The following is a 10,000-nucleotide window of genomic DNA, read 5'->3' as shown; positions in this document are numbered from 1 at the left end:
AATTCCAGAGTAAATAAATAATGTGAAGAGAGTTGACAGGTGTGGTTAGAAGAGGTTACAGGTGTCAACCGATTGTTGTTTTGTAGTTTAGGAGCTTATTTGAGTGTCCCGTCATGCATGAGAGTCGCGCTGCAATGGCCAGTGGGAGAGTGTTACAAAACTGTTTAGAAGCGGTGAGCCGGGAATGGACACGAGGAAGGTGAGAAGAAACTTGGTGTTGCTAAGTGACTGGTGGTACAACTACCTCCTCTTGCTCCTCCTCCTCCTCCTCCTCCTAGACGCAGCATTCACTCCCTCTCTGCCATCAACACCACGCAGATGGCAACAGGATAGCGGGTATTAAAATTAACCATGTCATGGAAATGTCCCATATGATAAAATGGAATGCGATGCAGAAATAATATGCATCGTATAATGGAGTGTCTTCCACGATAGGGCCTGTTGCATGCGAGGGTGACGGCCAAATGACTTGTATTACCAAGTGGAATGTCTCGCCACGTGTCATTATGCTGAATAATTGTGCAAGATGCAAGGTAACCGGCAGTTCTGGACAGCACATGTGACTAGATTGCATATGTAGTAAAATGAAATGTGTTTCCTGACATTGTCCGCAGAGAGAGAGAGAGAGAGAGAGAGAGAGAGAGAGAGAGAGAGAGAGAGAGAGAGAGAGAGAGAGAGAGAGAGAGAGAGAGAGAGAGAGAGAGAGAGAGAGAGAGAGAGAGAGAGAGAGAGAGAGAGAGAGTTAGTCGGAGGACATGAAAACATGTAGATGAATAACTGTCGATAAGAAACACATTCCACTCAACAAAAAAGTATAAAAAAGGTGTTCTTGCCTAAGGATGAAAAATGTACCTGACCGGATACAGAAGTAAGATTTCGTAGTATGCATAAATTAAAAATTAATGAGTTAGAAAAAAGTCGCCTCGCAAAAAGATGTGTTAATGTTTTGGGAATGTCTTCTCACTTTACATATGATCATTAAATTTCTTTTGAATCTCGTATCACAAGAACACAAAATTAACTCAATGCAATTATCTACAGCACCTTTATGAACACATTCTGAAGTACATGGTTGTGTCACTCTATCGCTCCTGTCTGTCCCAACGCTTTCTCTTACTTATTTTCTTCTATACGAAACTCAACTTACCCCAATGACTTTTCAATGTATTTATTATTCCATAATTTATTCCTAAAAGTAAACTCCTATACACACGGGCCCATATACACACGCGCTCTCACACACGCTCTGACACTCAAACACACACACACACACACACACACACACACACACACACACACACACACACACACACACACACACACATACACGCGCGCGCGAGCTCGATCCACAATCGAGAGGGCCGGGTTCGAGTCCCGGGAAGCGGAAAGGCAAGTGGGCAAGCCTCTTAATGTGTGGCCTCTGCTCACCAAGCAGTAAATAGGTACGAAATGTAATTCGAGGGGTTGTGGCCTCGCTTTTCCGGTGAGTGTTGCGTGTGATGTGGTCTCAGTCCTACCCGAAGACTGGTCTATGAGCTCTGAGCTCGCTCCGTAATGGGGAAGACTGGCTGGGTGACCAGTAGGCGACCAAGGTGAAAATTACACACACACACATGTACGCGCGCGCGCACAAACACACACGCACACACACACACACACACACACACACACACACACACACACACACACACACACACACACACACACACAGAGAGAGAGAGAGAGAGAGAGAGAGAGAGAGAGAGAGAGAGAGTGGTGGGGTGAGGAGATAGATATTGGTCACAAATTTATTAATAAAAAAGGCATGAAGTAAATAGCAAACATTATTGCTATTAAGTAAAGTTATCATGAAAAGAATGGCACACACACACACACACACACACACGGTAGCTCAGTGGTTAGAACGCTGGCTTCACAAGCCAGAGGACCGGGGTTCGATTCCCCGGCCGGGTGGAGATATTTGGGTGTGTCTCCTTTCACGTGTAGCCCCTGTTCACCTAGCAGTGAGTAGGTACGGGATGTAAATCGAGGAGTTGTGACCTTGTTGTCCCGGTGTGTGGTGTGTGCCTGGTCTCAGGCCTATCCGAAGATCGGAAATAATGAGCTCTGAGCTCGTTCCGTAGGGTAACGTCTGGCTGTCTCGTCAGAGACTGCAGCAGATCATACAGTGAAACACACACACACACACACACCCGAAAATCGGTCTATGAGCTCTGAGCTCGCTCCGTAATGGGGAAGACTGGCTGGGTGACCAGCAGACGACCGAGGTGAATTACACACACACACACACACACACACACACGCACACACACACATCTACTTTCCGCGAGGTCGCGGAGGGAACAAGCCGAGACAGACGAAGGGGAAGAGACGAGACGAGACACAGGGAAGCGAGTCTCTAATGATCTCCCAGATGGAACCTTCCACTGGGCTCCACGCGACCTGTCATTACCCGTCCTTTGCCCCCCTCCACAACACCTCGTAAATTGCCTCGTGCTTAATTTAATGGTCTTGCTTCCTGCCGGGCGAGGAAGGAGCCCAGCCAGAGGTTTGCAGGGCGCCCTTGTGAGCCACTTTGGGGTCTGCTATTCTGCAAACGTGGTGAGACTCTAGGTGAGGAAGTACGGGAGAAAGTGCAGGTGTTGGATGAGGGGGTGATGGTAGGAGACCAGATGGTGGATGAGGAAATAGAGAGGAGGAAATGAAGAGAGGCGCTAGGGAATGTATGAATGGGTAGAGAAGATGAAGTAGAACATGAAGAAAACAAAAACAGGAAGAGGAAGAGCGAGAAGAAAAAAGAACAAGAAAGAGAAAGGGAGGAGGAGGAGGAGGAGGAGGAGGAGGAGGAGGAGGAGGAGGAAAAGAGTGGAGAAAAATGGAAGCGGAAGGTTCATACGAGCATAGGAGCATAAACACCTAGTAATGTGAAGTGTGGTACGTTACACCAATGACATTAGCATTCAAAGTTAGCCTCGGTATCTCGCTTGTTTAAAAGTGTACAAATTATTATACAAAAAACTGATGAGAGGTCAAAAGTTGCAGTTCATGCACACACACACACACACACACACACACACACACACACACACACACACGTGTGCACACACACACACACACACACACACACACACACACACACACACACACACACACACACACACACACACACACACACACACACACACACACACACACACACACACACACACACACACACACACACACACACACACACACACACACACACACACACACACACACACACACATGTGCGCACACAAACTCTCTCTCACACACACACACGCACGCACACACACACACACACACACACACACACACACACACACACACACACACACACACACACAGGCACACACACCATGACAGAGTAAATCGCTAATAATCTTCCAGAATTCACTCTAAGTATCTATTATTATTGTAGCATTTATTGCAATACCTTTAAAGAGAGCTTTACTCCTTGTACCCACTCGTATTCATGCAATCAGGTCATATTGTAATTAAACTCCATAACGAGAACTTTTCAAAAATTTATTATATTTGCTTTTTCCTTCCTGAAGCTACACTGTGCTATGAACTTTTATGATTATACTCGTGTCTTACTTTAGAGAGGAATTTTGTATAAGTGCATAACCAATTTTTTTTTTATGTAAGATGAGTATTGGTAAAGGGCTGGAAAAAGATACGAAATAGGTATAGTACTTCGTAAAGAAAGGTTTATAAAAAAAAGAAAGGCCCCTGATTTATGGAAAAATAATGCCAAGTTGTTAAAAAAAGTGGACGTGTTCATTTATTTCTCTTTAGACATCATTTTGTTTAGGCACGGTTCGTTTCTTTTATTTCAAGAGCAGGTAGTCGTGTCTTTTGTACTTGCTGTGATTTTGACTGAGGTTTATGGAACACTCCAACCCTGCGCACGCGTCCACACTTGTCCCATCACATTATTTATTCAGCTTCAAAACTCATCATCACCTTCTGTGGTCTTGATCTGACTGTCTCTTCCTGCAGCGTGCGCGGCGATCCATCACGTCACAGCCGACCATTTATCTTTTGGTTTCCAGTCTAATTCTGGACGTAAAGTGATGTGAGGCTTCGATCATCACCTTTCATACGCCAATACCTGTCACCGCCCTCACCTCGTTGATATCAAGTTCATCAAAGGTGTGAGTCTGTAGCTTCTTTCCTCTGCTCCTCCTTTCACTGTGTCTATTGTGTATTATTTTATTTGTTCTGTCCTTTATTTCAGTAATGTTAGTATGGATTATTCTTTTTTATTAATGTTTTGCTGTTTTTTTTCCTCTTTTTTTCATTTACCGAAGTGTTTCTTTTTATTTATGTTATCCTAAGCTCTGGTTATTGCTTCTTTGCTGGAAATACAATATAGAATTCTTCTGAACTATCAACATCAACTCTGTGACTCGTTTTTTCTGACTTTATAATGCTCTTCCAATAATATCTTAGTGTTAATCTGCGACCTTTTCTTATTAAAATCCAAACTCTATTGACTGCAGAAAAATTGGATTCTTTACATTTTCCATTTGAAGCTCCTTACTCCCATCGCTTTTGCTTGTTAGAAGGTTGAACTTGTCTCTAAGAAAGATGATTGCTTCAACTGTTTGAACTATTGACCTCTTGCATTTTTTTTCTCTCTTCCAAGTATACTACTTCTTTTTCCTCGATTGGAAGATCCTCGAACGTTCATCGTCTTTTAATTTTATATTTGGCTGACAGGATAGATTCCATGAGGACAGTTCATTGTTAATCTCATTTTTTAACCGGATCTTAGTTATCCTTTCCAGTGAGTTTTGGTGAGAGGTTTACTCTTGATGCAAGCAAACCTAATGACTTCGCTAGTTAGCTGTAAGTATAGGGTTCCTTCTCTCTCGATGCTCGATATGGAGCACTTATAACAATAACTATAAGTTTACCAAGGCAAATCCCACAATATCTAATACATCTAAATTAAATTCCTTCATGTGCCAGCATTCCAGACAACTTTTCTCTGTTCTTTCTTAGCATTCAGACGACTTCCTGCTCCGCATTAATCATTACTGCTGTGCTCCTTATTTAAAATCTTTCTTATAATTTTTTTTTTTACACCACGATTCTTGCCAAATTAGTATTCAAGGAGTTGGTTGTCCTGTGTTATCTCCATCAATTCTTCTTCTTCTGATTCTGACTTGAAAGTATATATGTATTTCTTTCGCCTTTTGTTTTGAGCGAGGTCTCACGTGGAGGGAAGTAAACTCGTACAAAAAAAAATGTATATATTATACAAAGGACTCGATATTCAACTCACCCAAACCTCAACTCCTTGTTTTCATTTACTCACACCATGCCATAATATTGTTTGTGTTGCAATCATGTCTCACTTCTTTCATGGCTGCATAAAATGTTTTGCATGCTCTCTTCATTATGGATGCCTTATTGATGCAAAATTTGTCTGTATAGCGGGTTAACTCTTTCGTTCTTGCCTTTAAATGGTAAAGCCTGAATCACACCATTTTGACTGTGTTTTTCCACCTTCTCATGGCCGACACACAAGCGCCAGAGAAATATAGCTGTTTTCCCTTTCTTGGAACACTTCTGCTGTCGATGAGTATCTTTTTTAGGGAGAGACGATAGACTGTTCTTCTGTAGTATATAAAGTGTTTATAATCCTTTACAAATCTTCACACACACACACACACACACACACACACACACACACACACACACACACACACACACACACACACACACACACACACACACACACACGTTCTCTTTCTATTATTCAGGTACGCATCCTTCACATAGAAAAAAAGGTCACATTTCATACTGCGTTATCATCTTACCCTTGGTTGTTATCAGCACTTTCTCCTCAGTGTGTGTTTTGCATATATTTCTAGCCACGCGAGTGTCTATAACTATGGGCTTTCTTGCCTCATTTCTTTACTTTTTTGCCTTTAATTTCCCCCCTCCTCTCAATTTCTTTCATTTGTTGCCGGTTTGTCTGCTAATCTCTCCCTCCATCCTTTTATCTGTCTTGTGGTGGTAAGTCTTTATCTGTCTGTTTGTGTGTCTACTTCTGTCCACCTGTCTGTTTGTCTTAATCACTGTCTATCTATTTATCTTTGTATCTCTCTCTCTCTCTCTCTCTCTCTCTCTCTCTCTCTCTCTCTCTCTCTCTCTCTCTCTCTCTCTCTCTCTCTCTCTCTCTCTCTCTCTCTCTCTCTCTCTCTCTCTCTCTCTCTCTCTCTCTCTCACACACACACACACACACATCTACTCTTAGTTTTCATACTACGATACTTTTTTTTTCTTCTTCTTCTTCTTCTTCTTCTTCTTCTTCTTCTTCTTCTTCTTCTTCTTCTTCTTCTTCTTCTTCTTCTTCTTCTTCTTCTTCTTCTTCTTCTTCTTCTTCTTCTTCTTTATTCTGCCACATGTACCGTATCTCCGTCCTGGCTTTGTTGTTGCTTCACCTCGTGTTTTTTATCCCTCAAACCAGCTGGCAGGAGGCGCCCACCATCGCCTTTTATGAGACGTTTATGCACGTTTTATGGAGCCCTCCAGCACCTCAGCCCCACATGAAGCTTGACGGATGTGTGTGTGTGTGTGTGTGTGTGTGTGTGTGTGTGTGTGTGTGTGTGTGTGTGTGTGTGTGTGTGCTTGCGTGCGTGCGTGCGTGCGTGCGTGCGTGAACCAATTATCGTTCATTTCTCTAGTTTCAATCCATTTTACATTATAGTGAAAATGTCGATCCATATGAAAAGAGAGAACATTAAAAGATAGTAATTCATTGTCTCATTAAAAAAAAAAAACCCTAATTTAATTGAAAAAAAAAAATTGGTGTTTTGACACTTCAAGGAGGGTGAATCAAACGGCAGATAAAAAGGAAATCAGATGAAGATGGAGGTTTTTTTTTTATATTTATACCATGTGGGCTTTTCACGGGAGTTTATGGGCTAAAGGGGATACTTTTTGGGGGTGTCTCCTATCTCAAAGCCCACCCGCTAGGAAACCATTGCCTGGAGTGAGGAAGCCTAACCTACACTCGGACCGTGGACAGGATTCGAACCCGTGCGCTTGGAGACCCCTCGGACCCCAAAGCACGCATGGTTCCAATGTACCACGGCGGAGTTGTTGAATTTTGTCTATATAGTACAAAGGAGTGAAGGATCTGATTAACGCATTTTATTGATAAGCTGGAAAGAAGTGATGGATGCATAATGATACATTTCTGTTTTGTGATCCGGAGAGATGAAGCAAAGAAAAATATTCACATTCGAACCTCAAAAGAACAATAACTATGATATTACACGTAGCGGCTGAGAAGTGTAAGAATGTCGAAACCATAGAGTGACAACGACTAAACCTGACTTGTCAAGCTAGAAAAGTTGATGAAACGTATCCCCAGATTAGATTAAATTTAGAAGAGAAGTGTAAACTAGTCACACACACACACACACACACACACACACACACACACACACACACACAACATGATTATTGACCTTCTGCGTAAGAAAAGGTGAGATGAAAGCTACTGTAGTTCAGAACAGATCTGATGACAACCTCAGTTTTGTGAACAGATATTTGACATCGACCAGTATATATGAAACAAAGAATTATTCAGCGTAAAATTCCCTTGCATACGAGAGAACTTTGTCCAGTGCTGTGTCTTTCAAATTTCAACACGCACATAATCAATGGAACCGTCTACTTTGTCAAAGGTAGGTACTTTTTTCTGTAAACAGTTGCCACACAGTCAGGAATAGGTAGGTTCTCACTGCGCGTCTGGCTGTACATCGCGGAAGCACTGAAGCGTTCTAAAAGAGAAAATTACAAATTCCTGTGATCAAGAGACACTTGTTGTGAGTAAAAGGTGTAATTCAAAAGTCTCAGAACAGTTGCAGGTGAGGATATTAAATGAGTTGTTTATGTACTTCCTCTTCCTTTCCTTTCCTTCTCCTCCTCTTTCTCCTCCTCCTCCTCCTCTTCTTAGTTTTCTCCTCGCCCTTTTCTTGTTCTTGTTGTTCTTTGTTCCTGTTGTTTATATTCATTGAAAAAAAAATATTGTATGATAGTTATGATAATGATAGCAATGAAGATGATAATAATGTTAATAATGAGAATGATGTTAGTAATAATGATAAAGATAATTTTAATGATAATAACATTACTGTTATTATTATTATTATCATTATTATTATTATTATTATTATTATTATTATTATTATTATTATTATTATTATTATTATTATTATTATTATTATTATTATTATTATTATTATTATGATGATTATTATTATTATTATTACTATTATTATTATTATTATTATTATTATTATTATTATTATTATTATTATTATTATTATTATTGTTGTTATTATTGTTATTATATCATTATTACTTCTGTCGTTATAATTGTTATTAATAATATTGCCACTACTGTTATTATCATTATATTCGTATTAGTAGTAGAAGTAATAGTAGTAGAAGTAGTAAAAGTAGTAATGTTGTTGTTTTTATTATATCAGTAGTAGCAGTAGTAACATTAGTAGTGATAGTAGTAGCAGCAGTAGTGGCAGTAATAGTTAGTAGTAGTTTTAGCAGAAGTAATAGATGTTATTTTTATTGGTGCTGTCGTTGTTACTGCTGCTGTTGCTGCTGCTGCTGCTGCTGCTGCTGCACTGATTATGGTTGTTGTGGTAGCACAACTAGTGGTAGAAATGATAGAAGAAAACTTTGTTCTTCTTATAATTTTCGGGAAGTAAAATTTCATTGACTTAGTTTACGGGAAGGATAATTTCTGCGCCTTTTCGTGATTTGAAAGACGAATTCCATCATTGTGCAAAAGGCCGTTGTTTGGTTGACTTTTCCTTTCTTCTTAGCTGACCTGTGTTGATTACTGAGAAACGTTATCTTCCCATCACAACTGCAGCAACAGGAAGCACTGTTTCCGAAACAAGAAAAACAGCGGTGATAACAAGAAAAAAAGAAAGAACAGAAAGTACTATAATCAAGAACAACAACAACAAAAACAAAAACAGAAACAATGCACCGAACATAAAATAATAAAAAAGACAAAAAAAAAAAAAAAAAACGCAAAGCAAGAAAAAGAAACAGACATCATTTGCAGCTTCCTGTAAACATTTTCTTATGTATTTATTTGCCTACAATTGTATGATTCTGACAACCATGACGATTCTCGCAAAAAAAAAAAAAAAAAAAAAAGGAAAAAAAAAAATATGAAAAAAGCAAATTGCAGAAACAGACAGTTACAGAGGAACAGCAAGAGACAGAGAGAGATAGAGAGAGGAAAAAACACATCATCGCTCATCTTTCCCAGTGACAGTAATACTACGCCTCCCTCACCCGGCTGCTGCAGGTGTAAGTGTACCTGGGCGAACTGGCCAGGTGAGGGAGGAACAGGGGTAGGAATGGAAGGGAGAGGCATCAGTACACCCCTGACACGAGAGAGAGAGAGAGAGAGAGAGAGAGAGAGAGAGAGAGAGAGAGAGAGAGAGAGTTTTTTCTTTTGTTTTGTTTTGGGTGTGGTGGTGGTGGTGGTGGTGGTGGTGGTGGTGGTGGAAGTTGTGTGATTTTTCAGGTGTAGGTGTGATGATGGTAATAGTAATAATAACATAAGTAGTTGTAGTAATAGTAGTAGTAGTAGTAATTGTTGTTGTTGTTGTTGTTGTTGTTGTTGTTGTTGTTGTTGTAGTAGTAGTAGTAGTAGTAGTAATGGTGGTGGTGGTGGTGGTGGTGGTGGTGGTGGTGGTGGTGGTGGTGGTGGTGGTGGTGGTGGTGGGTGGTAGTAGTAGTGGTGGTGGTGGTGGTAGTGGTGGTGGTGGTAGTAGTAGTGGTAGTAGCAGTAGTAGTAGTGGTAGTAGTAGTAGTGGTAGTGCAGTAGTAGTAGTAGTAGTAGTAGTAGTAGTAGTAGTAGTAGTAGTAGCAGCAGCAGTAGTAATCATAATAGTAGTAGTAGTAATCATAG

The sequence above is a fragment of the Portunus trituberculatus genome, chromosome 16, assembly GCF_017591435.1.
Source record: "Portunus trituberculatus isolate SZX2019 chromosome 16, ASM1759143v1, whole genome shotgun sequence".
Classification (NCBI taxonomy): Eukaryota; Metazoa; Arthropoda; class Malacostraca; order Decapoda; family Portunidae; genus Portunus; species Portunus trituberculatus.
Note: the sequence above shows the minus strand (reverse complement) of the source record.